This window comes from Mirounga leonina, unplaced genomic scaffold (assembly GCF_011800145.1).
Source record: "Mirounga leonina isolate KUSES-001 unplaced genomic scaffold, KU_Mleo_1.0 Mir_174, whole genome shotgun sequence".
NCBI lineage: Eukaryota > Metazoa > Chordata > Mammalia > Carnivora > Phocidae > Mirounga > Mirounga leonina.
In genome coordinates this window covers 4589895-4612669 of record NW_023270451.1, presented here as the reverse complement: position 1 = coordinate 4612669, position 22775 = coordinate 4589895, and the positions used below count along the sequence as shown (strand labels likewise).

At 41.5% G+C, this 22775-nt stretch overlaps 1 protein-coding gene across 1 annotated transcript in view; it reads left to right on the top strand.

The window, feature by feature from the left end:
- Window positions 1–22775, top strand: part of LHFPL3 (LHFPL tetraspan subfamily member 3) — a 411752-nt gene that overhangs the window by 19888 nt on the left and 369089 nt on the right. The window lies entirely within an intron of this gene.

Genomic DNA, 22775 nt, shown 5'->3' with positions numbered 1-22775 from the left:
AAAATAAAGGGATTAGTACTGACAGTCGATGAGTCGGCTTTTAAATGAAGGATCAAGAGCAAGACTAATCACTAAAGACCGAATGGGAGATTCATTCATTCATTCATTCCACAGATATTTATGGAGCCCCTGCGGAGTGATAGACACTGTTCTAGAGGTTGTTGCTGCAGCGGTGAACCCAACAGATGGGTTCCCTGACCTCAGAGAGCTTGCATTTGGCTGGGGGCAGACAGGGACGAACAGTGAAGTACATAATATATCAGGTCGTGATAAGTGCTTCGGGGGAAAGCAAAGCAGGGTGACGATGATGATGGGGGTATGGGTGAAAAAAGTCTTTCTGGTAAGACACCATTTAAGAAGAGACCCATGAGAAGGAAGACATGGGGAAGTGAAAGGAGCGAGCCAGTCAGAGGTAACAGCATGCAGAGGCCCTGAAACAGATCAGTGAGCATCCTTGACGTGTTGAGTGCCACAGAAAATGGCGGGCACCCACAGACGTTCCATCTCTTCCTGATTATCATACAGCTCTTCAGCCTTCCTTGCCCTTGGTGTGAAGTCACCTTTCTTGCCCAGTTCCTATACCTCTTCCTTTGTGCTATTGGAGCCCATGGCATTTCTCTTGCAGATATTATCAGTTTTGGAGATTGCAGACTTTGGAACATAAATCAGATCTTAACAACCCTTGTATGATTAACCTTGTCTTAATGGGATCACAGGATCCTATTTGTTGGAAAAGTCTTTCTGCTTTCCATGGCCCTCTTGCCTTTATAAACCAAGACCCCTATCGGATCAGAAGGCATTGTATTTGTAAAGCCAGGATGATAACATTATTTTTAGAAGACAATTAAAATGAAAAGAGACTCACCCATGGTCTAAAATTTTTACTTCTAGACTCAAGAAACAGTCTTATGAATCTAATTTTTCATTGTTAATGGTTTGACCAAACATGGAAAATGAATCCCAAGTCTTTGAGTAAACTTAAATCTTTCCAGATGGCAACTACATTGGCAACCTGTAAGGATACATTGAACCTCTCATTTGCCAAGTGTTAGGAAAGCTTTGTTCGGAAAGACAATACCTGGGAATTTGCATGCCCTCTCCTCCCTGACTGTGGCCCTGTCCTTTCCTCCTCTTTACATCCTGTAAGTGCAAATCCGCACTCTCCTTTTCTCTGTTACAATCTAGTACAACTTTTTCTTCTTACTTGAGGACAAAATGAATTAATGAAAGAATGTAAAATATCACTTTTATATTTGCATTGTAAGCATTTTACCTACAGAGTACTTTTATGTGTAAAATTCTTAGAATAGTGCCAAGTCTATGGTGAGAACTCCATAAATGTTAGTTGCTATCACTGTTATTCCCAGTACTCCTCTCTTTTTTTTTTTTAAGCCGTCTTACCTGAGTGCATTCTACCTTTCTTTGCTGCAGCCCATCTGTGTCTTCCAGTCCCACCCCTGTAACCTGGGCAGCTCACACAAAGTGCATGTCTCCTTTGGTGAGCACTGAATCCCCTCCTTGTCCTTCTAATTGATCCTGCCAATGGGAGCTCCTATACCCTGGCAACTTTAAAAATTCTGTGCTAGGTACTGTTGAGATTTCACTTATTCGCAAGCATTTTATCATCTAAAGGGAAAGCCTCAAGGCTGAAGACAATCTAAGCCTGTTTCTCCAGGAGCAGAGCTTTCTTCCTCCTCCTCTCCCAGTGTAGGGTGGATCAGGTGCGCCCACCGCCACGTCTCCAGCCAAGAGTCTGGGTCCAGTGGGTGTGGGCGGGATCCAGGAAGAACCAGTCACCTGCTCCTCACTGATCTTCCAATGACAGCTGAGGCTCCCACCCTATTTAAAAACAGTCCAGAAAAGCTTGACAGTTGGCAGCTGAGCAGGAGTGAGTCTTTAACTGCACTGAGTAGGTAGGTACCTGATTTCAGATAGTGGAGGGGAGCCTGGGAGGGTGACACAGAAAGGCTGTTTTTCCCTCTGCAGTTCCGGATGCCTTATAGAGGCCCTGAATGGGTTGAAATTCACTGATTTCTGTTTGTCCTGTGCTTGTGAGCGAGCACTAAGAGCTCTGACATGTTCACGAAGCCAGGCATTTTGTCCATTTTATATTACCAAAGAGAGAGAGAGAAATAGAGCATACTGTGGGCCACTCTGTGAGGAAGTGTACAATATTTAGCAATTGCCAATGTTGGAGGAATTCACATTTTAAAACTACCTGAGCTCATAGGCAACAGCACCAAGGTGGAGTAAATTAGGGCACTCTGTGCTAATGTCGTGTGATTTTTTTTTTTTTTTATTAAAAGATTTTATTTATTTATTTGAGAGAGAGAGAATGAGAGACAGAGAGCATGAGAGGGAAGAGGGTCAGAGGGAGAAGGAGACTCCCCGCTGAGCAGGGAGCCCGATGCGGGACTCGATCCCGGGACTCCAGGATCATGACCTGAGCCGAAGGCAGTCGCCCAACCAACTGAGCCACCCAGGCGCCCTGTCGTGTGATGTTTGATGAGAGGAGATGAGCAGCGGGATGTATGGGAGGGATCACAGTTTTCGCAGAACTTCTTAATATTCTGTCATTGAATCATGTTAGTTCTTTTTATTTATGTCTCCTCAGGCTTTAATTTAGGTTTGTATTCCTGATAGATAACAGTGATAATTTATTCATCTGTATATAAATAAGGAGCACATTCTGGATGTAAGAAGTATTTGCAAAGTGAGAGTAATTCCTGTAAGATAAAGGATAATCCTTTATAACTACCTAACATCGGAGTGATGGCGCCCTATTTTCTCCATCGACGCCTGGTTGGCCAGAGATTAAATAAGTTGGGAGCAGCAGTGCCTAACAGAGGAGGAAGGATGTGCTTCAAAGCGTGAGCAGAACCTGCGTGAACTCCAAGCGCTAAAAGCTGTTTCCATTTAAGGAGCCCCGGGATATACCAGTGCTGTGCTGGATGCTTCACACGCTGCACATTCCTTTTCTTCACACTCTTCAGTGGGGATTTTTGTTATTTGCTGATGATGTGACTGAAGCTCAAAGAGGTTATGTGACTTGTCCGGGGCTACCAAGTGGAAAAGCAAGGCTTGGTTCTGTGTCTCCTCTTTCATTCATGTCTGTCTGTCTTTCTTTCCTTTTCTTTCCTTTCTTTTTTTTCTTTTCTTTCTTTCTTTCCTTTCTTTCTTTCTTTCTTTTTTTTCTTTCTTTCTTCCTTTCTTTCTCTCTTCCTTCCTTCCTTCCTTCCTTTCTTTTTCTTTCTTTCTTTCTTTCTTTCTTTCTTTCTTTCTTTCTTTCTTTCTTTCTTTCTTTCTTTCTTTCTTTCTTTTTCTTTCTTTCTTCCTTTCTTTCTCTTTCTTTCTTTCTTCCTTCCTTCCTTCCTTCCTTTCTTTTTCTTTCTTTCTTTCTTTCTTTCTTTCTTTCTTTCTTTCTTTCTTCTTTCTCTTTCTTTCTTTCCTTCTTTCTTTCTTTCTTTCTTTCTTTCTTTTTCTTTCTTTCTTCCTTTCTTTCTCTTTCTTCCTTCCTTCCTTCCTTTCTTTTTCTTCCTTCCTTTCTTTCTTTCTTTCTTTCTTTCTTTCTTTCTTTCTTTCTTCTTTCTCTTTCTTTCCTTCTTTCTTTCTTTCTTTCTTTCTTTCTTTCTTTCTTTCTTTCTTTCTCTTTTTTTCTTTCTTTCTTTCTCTTTTTTTCTTTCTTTCTTCCTTTCTTTCTTCTTTTCTTTCTTTCGAGTGAGAGAGCACATGAGCAGGGGGAGGGGCAGAGGGAGAGGGAGAGAATCCTCACAGAGACTCCCAACTGAGCTCCATTCCAGAACCCTGAGATCATGACCTGAGCCGAAATCAAGAGTCAAATGCTTAACCGACTGAGCCACCCAGGTGCCCCTATGTATTTTTTCTAGTTAAATCCTTTTTTCCTCATTTTCCACTCCCATTGCCTTCCCACCATTAGACAAACCATTAGAATGAGTCTGATGTGTATCCTTTTGTTCGTGTGGATTCTTGGAAAAAGAAATAAAAAGCTTTCTCTTTTGTTTTCCTGTATTTTTAGTTTCAGTCAATGGTATTTTACTATAGATTTCTTTCTCTTTTTGTTATCCATTTATTTAATTTAAAGCATTTTTTAGTGCGGCACTAGGTTGTGAAGATCCATCTGTGTGGCTGTATGTACTTCAGGTTCATTATTGCTAAAGGCTGCACATGACTCGGGTAGTATCCACCACATTTCAGCTGGTGACAGACTCCCAGATTGCCCCTGGATCTCCAGCACACCAAACCACCCCACAGTGAACACTCTGTCCACGTCCCTCAGTGAACCTGCGGGGGATGGTTTGGCAACCGGTGGCCCGTAGGGAACACATACACTGACTCTGACCACATTGGGTGAGTCTGCTGTCCAGGCAGGCTGCTCCAGTCCCCATGACTGCCAGCCATGCAGGAGTGCCCTGGATCTTCTCATCCCCATTGACACTTCCAGTTGTCTAGTTTTTCTAACTCTCTACCTCTGGCCAGTCTGTGTGGATAAAGTGATATCTCATTGTTTTAGTTTGCATTTCCCTACATTTTTGAAGTTCAAAAAAAAAAAATCATCTCTTCATATGCTTGTGAGTTGCACTTCTTCTGTTTCGACTTTGTATTCCAGTTGAGGGGATGAAGGTCATGGTCAGGGCCCTGCCCATCTCTCTAGACCAGCACTGTCCATTCAAAATATAATACAAACCACATATGTAATGTCAGATTTCCTAGTAGCCATGTTAAAAAAGGCAAAAAGAGACAGGTGAATTTAATTTTAATGATACATCTTGTTTAAATCAATAGATACAAGCTATTATTTCCATAATCAATTGATAAAAACAATTATTAATGATATTTTTAATATATTTTTTCAAACTAAGTTTTAAAAATCTCGTATGTACCATCTCAATTGGGATGCTAAATTTTCAGTGATCAAAATAAACTGTTACTTTATGCAAGTAAAGTTTTGTTTAACAGAGAAATACATGGTTTATAAAATGTTGGATGTACCTGATTATTAGAAAGCCCCCTTCTCTCTGATTTTTACTCATTCATCATTATATTGCTTTCCATGGTGACACATAAGATGTTTAATCTGTTTTTGAAAGGACATCCTGATAAGCCTTGAATTATAGTTCTTGATGTTTTCTTTCCCCACAGTATCTTCTCTTCTTGGTCCCCAGTATTCCACATCCCCCGGTTGTACCTCACATGACATGGTTCCTTCACTTAGTCACAGTGGTCCCTTGGGTTGATGGCATTGCAGATTGTCCATGTCTTTCTAAGATGGGGTATAGAAGCAGCATGTTTCTTCAGGTGCAGTCTGTACATAGGGCTGTGTCCAAATGAATTTTAGCTTCCTCTGACCCAGACATTCTGCCACCACCAGAGTCACTTGAAACTGGGTTAGCTTTTCACAATCACATTTGGACTTGGTTAACAATTGCTTCTTGTCTGGTAATTCATCTACTGATGTTCTTCAGGTATCCAGTGTATGTTTAATATGCCTATAAAAGTACAGATCAGATGTGACCTTCTTGCAATAATTTCTAAGCAAAGAGAATCAATCTTATAAAAACAAAATTTCTATATATTTTTTAAAAGATTTTATTTATTTATTTATTTGAGAGAGCATGAGCAGGGGGAGGGACAGAGGGAGAAGCAGGCTCCATGGAGCCCGACGCAGGGCTCGAACCCAGGAGCCTGAGATCATGACCTGAGCTGAAGGCAGATGCTCAAATGACTGAGCCACTCAGGCGCCCCCCAAATAAAATTTCTTTAAATAAAATAGTCCCTTTCCACTGTAACTCCCCCGCAAAAGCCTTCCAAAGACCCATCCTCAGAAATAACTGTAGCACATCTTAAGTGCTAGAGACATTTTTTGTGCCTGAAATTGGTGGAAAGCCTCTTCCCCGACTAGCATCCATCCAGAATGAATGAGTAGAACAGTCGTTGAATGTGTTGTTAATCTGAGGTAAGGTGTAGTGTATTTTACTGCAAAGGGAAAGCCAACACACAATCTCATTTTAATAAGAAAAATATGATATAGGAGCACCTGGGTGGCTCAGATGGTTAAGCCTCTGCCTTCGGCTCAGGTCATGATCCCAGGGTCCTGGGATCGAGTCCCACATCGGGCTCCCTGCTCGGCGGAGAGCCTGCTTCTCCCTCTCCCTCTGTACCTCCCCCTGCTCATGCTCTCTCTCTCTCTGTATCTCTCTGTCTCAAATGAATAAATAAAAAAAATCTTTAGAAAAATATGATCTAGAAAGATAAATTTTCATCTTGGTATCATTGATATAGTCAATTACATAGATGTACCAAATTAAGAGATAATGAAATGCAATATGGTAAGCATAATAATAAAGAGAATGTGAAAGATTGTAGGACAAATGTAGCATCAGTAAAATGATCACATTAGCATATAGCTTTTATAACAGGAGGAAACATGCTATAACAAAGGAATGAAAAATGTGGTTGCTTAAACGTACAGTCACATATTCAGACTCGGTCAGAGCTCAGCCCAGGGGGTCGAAGAGAAAGGGACAGAATCCAGACTCAAGGCAACAGTATAGAAGGTGCAAGAATCTTCTCCCTTGGTTTCTCTACTCCTTAGTGTTGACCACTGACTTCCCCTGACCATATATCCAGAGAAAGGGATAACAACGTTCATCCTTAAATCAGGCGAGGACCAGTATGAGCAACACATGATGGAAAGGAATAATTAAAGGAACAGGAAGATATTTGGCCCAGAATCATCTTTACCTGACCCTTCTGAATCCCTCCATTTTCTGTCACTTCCAGCAAGAGTTTCATTCAGACCATGGAAGCAATGGAGTTGCTTTAGCTTTGATAAGACCGAGAGACAGGGAGAGCGTTTGGGAGGGGGAGGGGGGACAGACTGAAGGAAAAAGAGAATAAAGAAAAACCTAGTTCTGACCCCAAGGGATTCAAGATGGACTCTTTGGCTCCCATTTCTCCCTAGACTCCTAGGACTCAATTCACTTCAGTAAAGAGTCTTCTAGCAGATACTGTGCTAGTCTTTATAGGATCTTAAAGATGAATGGTACATTGACCCCACAACCTAATGGGGCACCAACACATGGACAATGAAAATCAAGGGCAGTGTGTGCTCAGTGGTCTAAGAGAGACACCGAATGTTGTAGGAGTTCAAAGGGGGGGAAGCCTTCACATTTAATTTAATTTGGGGACTTGGGGTGAACTATCAAGTAGATAGTCTTTCAGGTGAACTTTAAAGGATTTCCATAGACAAAGATGAGCTGGAAAAAGTATGCTAGGTTATTCCTTCAGAGAGGAGTCCCAAGTGGTATTATGCAGGCAGTTTCTTGCCTATTATACTTAGAGTAAAGTTCTAAGTAGTTAAGGCATCCATAGCCATGCTCTACAGGTCTCATAGGATTGTGAAGATAACCCAGAGGGGTCTCAGAGCTGTGAGACAAGGGCTTCCTTGCTTCTTTGACAAGTCATGTGCAGTATTGGCCAGATACCTGATCAGCAAGTATGAGTATGAACCCAGGATACATATGGAGTAAGGCCTTTTTCCTCCTCTTATTTGTAATTAATAGGTATTAACTGGGGTATCGGGGCAAATGACTATCTAAAACAACCTTTAAGATAGGTCATTAAGATAAGCACTAACTTTTAGGAACGCAACTTCAGTGGACTAGACAAATTGGAATACTATATATTTAAGTCTCTCTTTTTCTTCCTGTATCAGTCAGGGTCCAACCAGAGAAACAAAACCAATGGGAGATATACATTAAGAGATGTATTCCAGGAAATTAGTTTACACAGTTGTGGGGACTAGCTGGACAAGTCTGAAATCTGTAGGGCCGGCTGTCAGGAGGGGCAGGCTGGCGCTCTCGGCGTGAGCTGGAACTGCTGTCCATGGGTAGACGTTCTTCACCTCAGGCTCTGCTCTTAGTGCCTTCTAACCGATAATAGACTTATTCACATCTACAGAATACCTAAATGGCATCACTTAGATTAGTGTTTGATGAGTAACAGGGGCCTGTAGCCTAGACAAATTGACATTGGTAAAATGGACAATCACACCTCCTGTAGACCAGCCCTGATGTTAAGGTGAGGGCAGAGAGTGTTGACAATGGGATCAGACAGGTTACAGCAGGGGAAGAGGGGAATCCATCAGAGGTATAAAATGCCACATGTTCTATGAATCTATGTATCGGACTGTCTGGAACAGACAAATCCACAGAGACAGAAAGCTGATTTATGGCTTAGGATAGGGGGCAAGAGGGAGTGACTGCTTAATGAGTGTGTGATTTCTATTTCTTCATTTTTTAAAGATTTATTTGTTTATTAGAGAATGAGAGAAAGAGAGAGAGAGCGTGCAGGGAAGGGCAGAGGGAGAGGGAGAAAAGGAGGCTCCCCATTGAGTGCAGAGCCCGACGTGGGGCTTGATCCCACAAAACTGAGATCATGACCTGAGCCAAAATCAAGAGCCAGACACTTAATGGACTGAGCCACTCAGGGGCCATCCTCTCTTAAAAAAAAAAAAAAAAAGATTTATTTATGTATTTGTTTGTTTATTTGAGAGAGTGTGGTGTTTCCATTTAGAGATGATGTAAAAATTCTGGGGCTGGAGAGTGGTGATGGCTGCATGACGTTGTGAACGTACCTAATGCCATTGAATTATACGCTTTCAAATAGTAAACTTTGTGTTCTATGTATTTTTGCCGTAATAGAAAAATTACCAAATGTAACTGTCATGAAACAGTGCTCTGTACAGCCAACTGCAGTGGCCCCGAAATTGGCAAACATGTCTCGTTGAGGATCACCGGGGTGTGATTTAAAAGTGTCCGTGTAGTGTATTTACCTGTGTTTTAGCAAGGGAGTCAGGTCCTTGACAAGTGGCAGCCTCAGCTCCCTGACACACTTGAGATGGACATTGTCCAAGCTTATTGTTCTAAATCCCCAGCTTCTTAGACAGCTTGGTAGTGAATTGAGGAATAAAGATAACCCAGGCCTGGGTGGCTTTCACAGAGCTGGTGATGGAGATCTCCCGATATGGGGAGCTTTTGTTTTAGACTGTGCTGATTGGGAAGAGGGTCATGAATCTCCGGGCTGTCAGGAAGAAAACCGAGATTTAGATTGGCTGTTGTATTGGGTTCCTGGGAATGTTTTACTGCCGTGACTCTTTTCTTCTCGATAAATGCTTTTCAGACTTGCTCTTTACTGGGAACTGTGATGTGTGGGTCCTCTTCTCTGTGTAGAGCACGCGCTCTCACTCGGTGTATGGAGGATGTCAGCCTAATGGTCCTTTTGCCATAGTGACAGTTCAGAGAAATGTTTTTCAAATTTGTAGCGTTACTGACAGACATAAATGAATTCCCAACTAGAGTTATGGATCACCAAGAAAATGGGCTCTGACAGTGCCCTGGAGCCAGGGAGCAAGATGGACCGTCCTTGGAAGAGGTCGTGTGGGGCATATGTTCAGAGATGATGTGTGTGGTGCCACAGAGACAGCCGGCCTGGAACATTCCTGTTCGGTTTATGTCCACGCTTCTTCCTTCTCAGCTGGAAACACCACACTGTATGTTTAATGCCCTCAATACAGAGCTCTCTCCTTGGAAATACGTTCAGCTTTCTCTGAAGCAACATTAAGTATTTGAAGTCACTAAGGAAGATTTTTGTTTAGTGGCATCACAGGGACTTCAGACAACTGAAAGGATCTGTGTTGGGCTTTGTGGCATTTTATAAGTTAAAAAGGAAACTTAAAAGTTACTATTAACCATCATATATGCTGATTTCACATATGACTGATTTCAGCCTTTAAAAAACAGATTTTAGACAAAATAAATTTTTTGCGGTATAAATGTTCCCATCCTTAATGACTCAATAAATGTATGAAAAATGAAGTACAATTTGATGTGGTTCTTTCCACAAAATAGAATCCACCAACTGACACGTCTCAGGCATCCTTTGACTTATTCAGGTCCCTGCGTATGGGGATCTATGAGCAGCTTTATATTTATGGGAGGAGGAGTTCTTCCCAACTGCATCTACCAAAGGCCCAGCACAGTGTTCAGATGGCTACTATTAGGGTCCTCACTTCAGGCTGGTCTATGCCTAGGAGACACCTGTTGCAAGGCAATTATTTATGAGTGTGATGTAAGTATGTTAAACGTCTAAGATGTGTGAGGCACTCCATACACGTGACATGATTTTTTTCTAACAATTTTGTGCGTATGTGTCATATCATAAAACTGACACTCAGGTGAATAACTTGCTCAATGCCACATAGACAGTAAGTGACAAGACTTGACTTCAAATGGGATAGTCTGGTCCTCCACCCTGTCACTTTCCATTCCACTAGGCAAAACTAACAAGGATTTTCAGAACTTTTATCCATAGGGCTGATGCTGGGGTCTGTTCTGACTACTGTAACAATACACCACAGACTGAGTTGCTTACAACCAACAGAAATTTATTACTCACAGTTCTGGACTCTGGAAGTCTGAGATCAGGGTGTCAGTATGGTTGGGTGAGAGCTTTCTATGGGGTCACAGACTCCTTGCGTCCTCACATGGCAGAATGGGCAAGCAAGCTCTCTGGGGCCTCTTTTATAAGGACACTAATCCTATACATGAGGGTTCCTCATGACTTAAGTACCTTTCAAAGGCCCCACCTCTTAATACTATCACCTTCGGGGATTAGGATTCCAACATATGAATTTTAGGGGACATAAACATTCAGACCGTAGCAGTTAGTCACCAGGAAAGAGCATATCGTGCACCTACAGTTTTAAAGGAGAGAGGGCAATCCAGGGAAGTTGCCTGATAAGATCTGTGCAATGGCAAGTGATTCACTTGAAGAGCTTCTGGTCTCTTGGAAAACACAACTTAAGCATGACCTCCCCTTTTGAGCCTTGTGTTCCCACATATCATGTTCCACCGTTAACCATGTCTCTGTGCTTACTGTACACCTGCCCGTATGTTTGTAGTCACACTTATCATACTTTATTGTGCCTGGCACACAACCTGGCATAGAGTGACACCTGAATGAGTGCTTATTGAATTAATTGGGTTTAAGGCATCCAGGCTCATCTCGGAGAATGGGAGAGCCAGAGGGAGACTGGACAGGTGAAGTAGGAGACAGAGGATGAGCTAATTGGACTTGAAGACGAGCCACCCTTCACTATGCTTGCCTGGGAATAGATCACTTGGCACGTGAAATGTAAATGCAGTGACAGACATGATGATAAAATCAGGCTTTCTAGTCATTGTATTTTCAGCTTTAGGGAGGTTGATTTCCACAGCAGAGTTATTTTTTAACTAAGTGCATTCCCGTGTGTGTGTGTGTGTGTGTTTGCACGCTTGCACGCATATTGATCCATTCACATGCATTCTCGCCCAAGATGAAAACAAAGAAAGAATATGGAGAAAGACTTCAGGGAGAGTGAAAATGGGGAGATCATCTGCACTGAAGATTCAAAAAACCCCATTTTGTCCTCCAAGCTAAGGATTGGGTAACTACAACCTCTAGACCAAACCTCTCTTGCTGTCTGTTTTTTACAGTCCTACAAAAACCAATGTAAGAATGATTTTTGCATTTTTTTGTGGTTGAAAAAAATCAAAAGAAGACTATTTCATGATATGTGAAAATTATGTGAAATTCAAATGTCAGTGTTCATGGGTAAAGTTTTATTGGAACTGCGCAACACCCATTCATTTATGTGTTATTTATGGCTGCTGTGGCGCTATCCAAGCAGAGCTGAGCAGTTGCAGTGGAGACCATATGGCCCACAAAGCCTAAAATATGTGCTATCAGCTTCTTTGCAGAAAAAGTTTGTCAGCCTCTGCTCTAAGCCATAGTTGTGTCATCCCCTTTTAAGGCTGGTGGGAAAACAGAATAATGTTGTTTCCGTTGTTTCAGGAGATCTTTGGGAGGAGCATATGGATTTTATTTATAGATTCCTATTGATTTTTGGTCTTACTTTAATCTGTGTTGGTGTGAAGGGACTGGAACAATTGTTGCACATTGTAAAGGTACATTCTAAGTAGCATCTGGAAAATCTCTCATGATGGATTTTGGTAAAGAAGTTTTAATTTTTAGATGGCTTTTGAACCTTTCCATCTAGGAGTGGGAGCTGAAGCAAGAGGGTGGAATGGGCAGAGAAGCCCTTGGCCCCGCGCCGCCTCCTGGGCTGCCGTGAGGATTAATGAGATAATGTATAGGCAGCATTTTGTGCTTCCCGAGGAAAGGTGCTACATCAGACATTATTATTAATAACACACAGAGGGCCTTGAGGTAACGATCTTCATCAATGACTCACAAAATAATAGGTTTCTACTAAAACAGTTTAGATTGGATGATTAAGCGCATGTTTGTGATGGGGCCAGAGTAGCAAGGAAATCTTAGAGCCATGAGAGAGACCATTGCGATTTCAAGATATATAAATCTGTCTCCATTTTTAAAAAAGACAATTTTGGGGAGGTGCTCCTGAGAAATAGAAGTGAGGGAGCGAGCAAGGAGAGAGGAGAAGGAAGAGGAAAAGGCGGTAGAGAGTGTATTCCTTATGGACAACCAAGGCTCCATCACTGAGGACACTTTGAGCCACTGTGCAGAATCAGCCTCATGTCTTTTCTAAGGAGGCTGGGATTAGTCAACTCATTTTATAAGGAAAATAACCATTGCCAGGTGTTGAGGTCATAGATTGTGCCAAGAGCTTTGTTTAAGTAGTTTTGTTTAGTTCCAGTTCTGAAAAAAAATTTGGAAAGGCATCTTTAGTCACACTTTACAATGAGAATCTCAGGAGTTAATACGAATTACATAAAGTCACTTAGCTGGCAAGTATTAGGTCTAGGACACAGATCCAGGTGTGCCTAACTGCCCCGCTCATGCTCTTTCCTCTATGTTCTGTAAGAATGTAATTGCCTCCTACTAAAATTTATCTTGTTTCTAATTTGTAATGTTGGGAAAATGGGTGTATGTGGGTAAATTATGCTGCAGTAACAGACAACCCCCAGATCTCAGTGATTTAACCACAACTTATTGTTCTTAGCACATGTCCACGTGTGTGGCTGGGTAGCTTCATGTTGATAACGTCTTCCCTTGAGGATCCAGGCTGATGGGACAGCCGCTGTCTGGCAGTGATGGCTCTAGGGTGAGGCCAGCAAGGCACCTCTGGCACTCATTCTCGGGGTCACGCAAGCGCTAACCCTCCATTTATGCGACTTCGGGAATGAGTGCTTCCTAAATTTTGTACCATAGGTGCCTTGTTTCCTAGTCCAGTCCCAGTAGGGGAGGGTAGAGGGCCTGGTGAAGTACGTGCAGCCTCTTCCAACTTTTCACCCCAGGTGACATGCTGTTTCTGTTCATAAATCCTTGAAAAAGCAGGAAGGACACCAGATATCGGTGAACAATAATAGAGTCTCCTTGAGTAAGTTTGACTTAGAGCATTTTCACAAGCCTCCTCTTTTTCTTGTGAATAGGTTAACAAGTTTAAGCTATTAAGCAGATAATCATGACTTGGAATATTTTTAATTCAAATGTTGACTTTCCTTTGTGGTCTCATGAAAATTCAGAGTAACTAATGCTATAGCTGAAACTTTTTGTATGTGGGTATTAGAAGTGGAGTAACAAGGCTGGTGCTCTGTAAAAGTTCCTACTCCCAAATCAGCAGCCAAAAGCTAATCTTGGGATTTAGCCATTTCCTAGATGGCCTGGGGAGGCAGAGGAGACAGACAGGCAATTATTACACAAAGATTTTGTCTTGGACATGTAATAACAGCCTTTGGCAGCAGGCACAGTTTGATATTATAACAGCGTGTTAGTGGTGGGGGTTCATTTATGAGTTGTTGTCCTTGTCAGCATGTGGTCCAGCAACTTCTTTTGTTGTGGGCTGCATTTTCTCTGTGAGCTGGACACACAACCAGAGTAAATGTAGAAGGAACATTAACCACAAACACACATGATTTCAAAGCGGTATTGCAAGAAGAAGAATGGCTTTGAATAAATAATAGTAAAGCTGATCATAGATATTAGATATTTATGTCTCCTCATCCCTGGTCAGAAATCCAGATCCTCTACCAAAATTCTATTCTTGTCTTGGGGGCAAGTTCTGGTGGTGGAAAATGGTGTGGTACAGTCAAGATTAGAATTTAGGCACTGGTCAAAACCCCAAATAAGCCAACTAAAAATGGGCAGAGGACTTGAATTTTTCCAAAAAATTCATACAAATGGCCAACAGACATGTGAAAAGTTGCTCAGCATTGCTAATCATGAGGGAAATGCAAGACAAAATCACAATGAGATATCACCTTGCACCAGTCAGAATGGTTAATATCAAAAAGACAAGAAATAACAAGTTTTGGTGAGGATTTGGAGAAAAAGGAATTCTTGTGCACTGTTGGTGGGAATGTAAATTGGTGCAACCACTGTGGAAAACAGAATGGAGGCTCCTCAAAAAATTAAAAATGGAAATACCATATGATCCAGTAATTCCGCTACTGGTCTCTACCCAAAGAAAATGAAAACACTACTACAAAAAGATATCTGTGCCCCTGTGTTTACAGCAGCATTATTTACAATAGCCAAGATACAGGAGCAACCCAAGTGTCCATCGATAGATGAATGGATAAAGAATATATATGATATGTAAAATGGAATATTACCCAGCTATAAAAAGAATGAAATCTTGCCATTTGTGACAACATGGATGGACCTAGAGGGTATTATGCTAAGTGAAGTAAGTCAGAGAAAGACAAATACCATATGATTTCACTTATACCTGGAATCCAGAAAACAAAAACAGATGAACAAACAGAAACAGAGTTATTAATGCAGAGAACAAACTAGTGGTTGCCAGAGGAAAGGGGGCTTGGAGATGGGCAAAATAAGTGAGGGGGGATTAAGAGGTACAAACTTCCAGTTACAAAATAAGTAAGTCATGAGGATGAAAAGTAAAGCGCAGAGAATATAGTCAATAATAGTGCAGTAACATTGTACAATGACAGATGGTGACTATGCTTATCATGGTGAACATGGTGTAATGCATAGAATTGTCGAATCACCATGTTGTACACCTGAAACTAATATAATATGTCAACTACACTTCAATTAAAAGAAAGAGTTTAGATGTTGGGGGAGAGGGCAGGGTGTTGGGAGGAAGGGAATCCTAATATGGTGAAAGTGTTGCGTGCTTGCATTTTGTCCACTGTAGCACCCACAGGTGTGTGACCATTTAACTTTGCTTCCTTCATTTGTAAGATGAAACTAGAGGAGAAGACTGTAGCTCTGAATTTGGTGATGTAAGTAAAGGAAGAGACTTGTTAGTTCAGAAGGATAGCAGGCCTGAGAAATTTCCTTTTCAGGTTAGAAGAGATTTCAGTAAGTTTGTACAAAGGCTGCATGAAGGAGTGGGTTGAGAGAGTTTCTAAAGGTGCAGGGAAGGAAAATTTCTGCTGTAGGAAGGTTGTGAAGGAGGCAGGAGGGAGTTGCATCAGGAGACCAGTGTGGAAGATTCAGTCCTGAATGGCCGGGATGCTCCTCCCTCTGTGATAGGCCGGAGTGAGGACACCATGGTCGGAGGGACAGTTGGTGAGGAAAATGAGGTCTCATCCAGGAGATAAGAAGCCTCATGCCGGTTTGGTCATCTGCCTAGATGTTGGCAGGGAGGGGAGAGGGACATGTTAAGGAGTAGAGAAAAAGTTTGGAACAACTGTGTGGAAAGTGATCAAGACAGTTAACCAAGAGGGCAATAGAAACACTTGGGAACACAGCAAGGACTCAAATGAAGTGGAACAACAGGAGTTGTGGTGGGGCTGGTTGCCATGTTTTTCATAATTTAACACACCAGGACAAGGGGTGAGGGAGTCTAAATGTAGAATGGGGCCACCTTGGAATGAGTGCCCTTGGCCATTTGGCTTGGGAAGAAAACAGAAGAGTTGAAGATTTACTGTGGTCTCTATAGAGGGAGTAGAGAAGGTTTAGTAGGCACAAGAATGTGGGCAAAATGGAGGGAAAATGAGTTTTGGATGCTCAGGGGACACTGGAGGCAAAACCTCAACAAAGAGGTACTAAGATCTGTGAGTGATTGAAATGGAGTGGGAATTACACTCTTTTTGTGAGAAGGTTGAGGAAGAAGAGGGGGGCAGAGTGCTAGACTGTGAGCCCAGTGAGGTCAGGGCTGAAGACTGCTTTACCTGGGTGTTCTAGTCCTTAGCATGTCGTCAAGCACAGAGTGGATGCTCAGTCGATCTTTGTAGAAGTAAATTAAGCTAATGTTATCCAGGATGATGGCGAAAGGTGGAGTCAGGAAGCCATGATGGGGCTGTAGACAAGGTTCACGTGGGCTGGTTTTGTCTCATTCAGGGGAAGTGACCTAGTTTCTCTCGTCAGGCAGCCCATCGAGGGCTTTCCTTAACAATTGTAACAACTGGCTCCACAAATAAGGGTAGCTTCCTTAACTATGCCAATTTCTCTGAATACAAAATTACATCCTCCTGCTTGCCTGGATGAGTATGTTTTATGGCCATGACTTTGACAATATTCTTGTTAAAGAGTCACTCGTAAAGGCTCAGTAAATAGACTGCAGAGAAGATGAAACAAAAATGAGAAGCCAGCTAATTTGTATTAGAGATGGGTAAGTCCATTTGCGGATTGCTGAATTTTGAAAAATAGCCAAGAAATAGAAAACAAATAAATCAAACAGCTAGCCCTGACGAATGAATGTAGGGTTTTTTTTTTTCCATTTATTTTGCTATGTGTGGACGGCTGTTAATTACATATTTATGATAATACTTCATAGCTTAGTTGTGGATGTCCCGAAGTATGTTTTCTAAATGTAATGAAGTCTGGACTGCACGGGGCCCTCTTGCTCCCCTGTTCTGCTATTAAATTTGATGTGGGAAGTGGTGTAAATTTGCTACGGTGTTTGTGGATTAATTATATTGGGGTGGGTTTAGCTGGGATCTGATGATCAAACTAAAATACCAGAGAGGCATTCTTAATTTTTGAGATGTTCTATAAAGTTTCTACCTTTACTGCACACAAATAATTCATTTAATCATCAGAGAGAACTATTTCGGTATTGAGTTCTGAGGGCCTTATGGGCTATAAATGGCCTGGCAACACTTTTATTTCCAGCTTGGGAATGAGATGCCTGTGTTGAACTCATAACCTGAGTGAACATCTTTCTTAGTCTCCTATTTCCAAATTAGAGAACTGGTATGTTGTTATGCTCAAGCTTCTGTGTTGTAAGATGGGATTCAACGTTAATCCCTACCTAGTACTGATGTTGTGCCAAGTACAGTGGGCTGATAATGGCTTTGGGATACAGACTGTCAGATTGTAAGCAGGCGGGAGAGGGAGACTGCTGTCTTATTGATGACCAGAGCCATTGGATTTGGAAACATCAGCATAATGGATGTGTGTTTTCCAACTTAGAAATTCTAGAGCTGCTCACATAGTATTAGGAAAAAATGTGTGTGAGAGCACCTGGGTGACTCAGTTGGTTAAGTGTCCAACTCTTGATTTCGGCTCAGGTTATGATATCAGGGTCCTGAGATCGAGCCCCAGGTCGGGCTCCGTGCTCAGTGCAGAGTCTGCTTGAATTCTTTCCCTCTCTCTCTCCCCCTCCCTCTCTCTCTCTCTCTCAGATAAAGAACTCTTAAAAAAAGAAGTATGTGTGTATTTTGGTTTATTTGTTTGTTTTTAGTTTTGCTGCCCAGACAAATAAAATTGAGTTGTCATGACTTGCCGATGAACATAGCTACTGCTGGGGGATGGCTGGGACTTGAGTTTGGGGAGTATCCCACAGTAAACATATATTTTTTTACATTTCATCTGAAGACACAAGGAAAAAATTGCTTCTCTGTAATGGTCCATTTACTATAAGTAGCTATATCACCAAGACTTACTTTCCCCTCATACTTCTAAACTTTGAGCCATTAGCTCAGAAGCTGAGAAATGTGTCATTGTAATTCTTTGACTCTCATTTCTTGCCTGGGAAGCCAGCTTTCCTCTATTGGGCGTTCAGTGCTCTTGCTGGGTTGTTTATCCAGAGAGAGTGGTACTGAGTGAAGCTGTCAGCTCATTAGCAGTGAAGCATGGGATTTCTGTGTACTTGGAATTCAGGAGGGCTGAATTAGGACCTTGCCAGGCAGGGTTTGCTGTGGGTCCTGCACTTTATTTTCCCCAGCAGGACAATTTGGGCTTGAATAACATTTTCCTGGTGGTGAAAAGTCCCGGTCCAGTATCTTTTGAAAGGAGGTGTGAGGGAAAAAGGAAGGAAGGGACCTAAATTGTTCTGTTTGGGACTTTTAAGAGTAATTTTAGCTTAGCAAGAAGCTTTAGGACTTTGGCCAAGACAAGATGCTTGTAGACACCCAACTATCTGAATGGGGTGGAGGAGGTGGGGGCCCACTTATCTGGCTTATCATCTGTTCCTTTATGCTCCCCACCATGTCCTGATTTTCATGTATGTCTTTGTTCCTGCCTCTGCCTGAGTCTTTCCTCTCTCTTTTTCTGCCCCTGATTCCCAGCTGCGGCATCTTTGCCCTGTTTCCAAACATGGTGTGTGTGTGTGTGTGTGTGTGTGTGTTTGCTTTGTTTTGTTTTTCTTTGCATAGCATTCCCACAGACCAACAGTTCTGTTGTTTCCAAATGGATACCTCCTCTTGGATACCTCTGTCCTGACCTCCTAGAAGGGCATGGACAGCTTCTTTTGCACTGATACCAATATTTATTAAGCACCTACTATATGCCAACCGTTGTGCCTAGTGCTACATATACTATTTCATTTGTGATAGGTGAAGTAGTAATAACGCAAGAGTTAACACTTACGTAACACTGAGTGCCAGGCACTACTGTGCACACCTTCTGTCTATTAACTTGTTTTATATTCACAGCAACCCTATGAGAGTTATATCCAGCAGAGTCTATCCAGGAGACAGAACCCACACCATTTAAAAAATAGTTTTATTGCATATAATTTATATACCATAAAATTTACCCATTGTAAGTCTGTACTTCAGTGATTTTTAGTAAATTTCTAGGTTGTGAGATCATCACCGTAAGCCAGTTTTAGAGCATTTCCATCACTCCCTAGAATTCTCTCGAGCCTGTTTGCAGTCAGTACTGGCTCCCATTTGCAGCCTCATGCAACCGCTGGTTTGTTTCATATCTCTATAGATTTACCTTTTCTGGACATTTCCTATAAATAGATCCTATACTATATGCTGTTTTGTGTCTGAGGTCTTTCACTTGCATAATTCTTTTGAACATTATACTTGTTGTGTGTATCAGAAGTTCATTCCTTTTCATTGCTAAGTAGGATTTCATTGCATGGATACAACATATTTTGTTTATGAGTCCCCAGTTGATGGACATTTACATTTTTTCCAGTTTTGACTATTATAAAAAATGTGTGGGCATATGTTTTCTTTTCTTTGGGAGAGATTCCTAGGACTAGAATTACTTGGTTGTATGATAAGTTTATGTATACCTTTTTAAGAAACAACTAAACTGTTTTCCAGAGTGGATGTACTGTTTCACAATCCCATGAGCAACACAGGAGAGTTCCAGTTTCTCCACATCCTTGTCCACACTTGATATTGTCTGTCTTTTTGATGATAGCCACATGAGTGGGTATGCAGTAGTATCTTATGGTGGTTTTAATTTGCATTTCTCAAATGAATAATGATTTTGAGCACTTTTTTCATGTGCCTGTTAGCCATTTGCATGCCTTACTTGGTAAATTGTCCATTCGTGTTTTTTTTATTTATTGTTTGTTTTCTTATTTTTGAGTTGTAAGACTTCCTTATATATTCCGGTTACAGGTTCTTCAGAGATATATAATTTGCAAATGTTTTCTCCCAACCTGTAGCTGGTTTTTTTCACACACTAATTATTTTAGTAGAGAGGATTTAATATGAGGAATTATTAACCTTGTGAACATACACGTCAACCATATATTGAAGAATTGAAAAGGCAAAAAAAAAGAACACGAAAATTCCACAGAGGCAACCACTGCAAGAAGCAGTTAACACCTCTAAGGAGGGAGGAGCAGAGGGAAGAGGGTGAAATGACAGGACTTAGAAGCATGGAGAAAGAGCTAAATCTTAATCATCTGAGGAGAGGATGCTGCCCAGCTGGTGCTGGTGTCTCTGCAGGGTACAAGAAGGCTGCTTCTTGCAGTGCTGGGAAAACTGCAAACCAGAGTCAAGTGCTGCCACTGATGGGAAGAAGGGAGGGGGAACCCCTGGCTGAAGATCAAGATTCCCTTATTCCTCCTCCAGCCTTCCCATCTCCATCCAGCAACCTCCCCCCCCGCCCCCCCACCACCAAGGAACAAGGTGGCAAAAGCAGAAATACGGTTGCAGAGCCAGGATCAAAGCCTAGAGTACAGAAGGGAGGGATTGAAGCTGGTAAGCTGTAGCCTAATGACTGACGTGAGGCGGTGATGCCATTCTTCCTATTTTACAAGTGAGTACACTGAGGAACAAAGAAATTATATTGTTTTCCCAAGATATTCAAGCTGATAAGTAACAGCTGGAATCTGACCTCACATGTCTGGCTCCAGAGCTCCTTTCCTTAACAGCTACGCGGTCAGCGTTTCCAGTCCAGCCATACGTTGCAGTAAAACAAATGGTGCTCCTTCCTGTTGTGACTTCTTGGATCATCTGTTGTCCTGTGGTCTTGTTAGTTGAGAAAACCACAGTTTTTCTGAATTCTTGAAAGCGTAGGAGAACTGTAGCGTTCTTGATCCTAACTCAGACCCAGTCTTCAACAGAAGCCAATCTACACGGTTTATGTTGCTCCCCTCCTGTAACTCTGTCCCCCCACTTTTGATTTTCCACTTCCTACAATATTAAACTGGCTTACTAACAAGGCACATGGTTTTTCTCCCTAGTGTTACCCCTGGGGACTGGGGGTATTTGGCATTAGAGGACAATCAGTAGGATGCCGTTCCCTCTTACAAGTCTAATTCACTTAGTTCCGTGCTTTCCAGTTGATTATGCCCTTCTCTCCTATTTTTTAGTTGCGTCCTAGTTCTCTAAGTTTCAGAATATAGTTCACTGTTTTAACTTTGGGCTTGAATTTGATGCTTTCATTGCTTGGCTTGCAAATTCTGAAAGAGTGATATTACTGTAGTTTTCCCCAATTGAGAAATTAAACACATTTTCTTTTCTTTTTTTTTTCCCAAATGAGTCACAATATGGATGTTACACATACATAATCGGTTCAGTACTCTGTGTGGTACTCCTTTGCTTAGCATTCGAAAGTGACATTTTAGAATACTTGTATGAGTATAAGCACATAATTTTGCATAGACAGTGTTGGAACAAAATAAAGTCAGCTGTCAGGGATAAGCACATAGCATGAGTGTTTCCCCATTCTATGGATATACATGTAGGAGATACACATTTTCCCTCACAGATGTATCCAGACCAAAAGTCTGGACCACAATTATCTAAGTGCATATTGAGAACATCAGAGAAGATAACATTTTGTGGGTGGATTGTTAATGGCAGTTAATTTAAGTGAATGTTACAGTCTGCTTAAGAATAATCTAGCCCTTGGGGTCCCGGGTGGTTTATAGTCTGTTGAGTGTCCAACTCTTGATCTCGGCTCAGGTTTTGATCTCGGGGTCATGAGTTCAAGCCCTGTGTTCGTCCCCCTGAGAACCATTGCATCTTTGGCGATAATTTGTTACTGTTTCAAATAGCCATTAAAAAACAGTGCGAATTCATCCAGAGTTGTCAGGACCTAAACCTGACTCCAGCGTTGTAGCTGGAGGCACTCGTGGGCCCACCCACAACATAAAAATCCAGCCTCTAACGGTCTGGGAGGTGATGAGGAAGCTACTTTTTCTTTTCGGCTCTTGCTCTTTTCTGGTCAGGGAGTCTGTGGAATGGAAATTCAAGGTCACAGTTCTCAATGTGTGATGTTAATGTGGGACCAACAGGAGCAATAAATCTGATACTTGCATTTAGGTATTAGTATAGTTCTTGATTCATCCGTGACTTCCGGTGTTTCCAAGATGCTGTTTACATCCTATTATTTCTAGGATCAGCTGTTTGTGATTTTATTATACATTATCCAGTGAATGGTCAAATAAGGAATTAATCAAAGTAAAACACTCTGCGCCTGTCATTGATATGCTTCTGAGTAAAGGAAAATATCTATGATTTAAACATGCATTTCCCAATGTTTTCCTGAGAGACGCTTTAAAAAAAAAAAACAAACAGTTCCATAGCCAAATAAGTTTGAAATGCTGTATGCCCTAGTTTTCTACTAAAGATTCATAAAGCTTATTAACATACTAAAGGTTCTGAGAAGTCCCACAATCAATAACACTGGTGAGCTTTGTTAATCCAACATGTTCTACTTGTGTGACTGTTAGGTCTCCATGTATCATCTAATGGAATAGTGTATATATTTGATATATTCTGCTTTAAGCAAATTTTTCAAGACAACAAGATGCTTGAATTTTCCTTGGAAATAACATCAAGGGAAAAAGGCTTTCTGTACTTAATTTGCACAGTAGCAGCCCCATTTCAGGACAAATTATGAAGTAAATGAAATGGACTTTTGATTGGATGAAACTAGGAAACACTTGGTTTGAAAGTGTTATATAAGTTTTTAATATTTGGGAAGTTATGGTATTGATAGTATGTTATAACCTGCCATCCCTTCAACTCCCATGTCTTGGAATAAACGTGTCTTGAATGTTTGTTGATTTGGACGATAAATCTCTTATCAATGAATGGATATTAAAGTTTCTTTGCAGA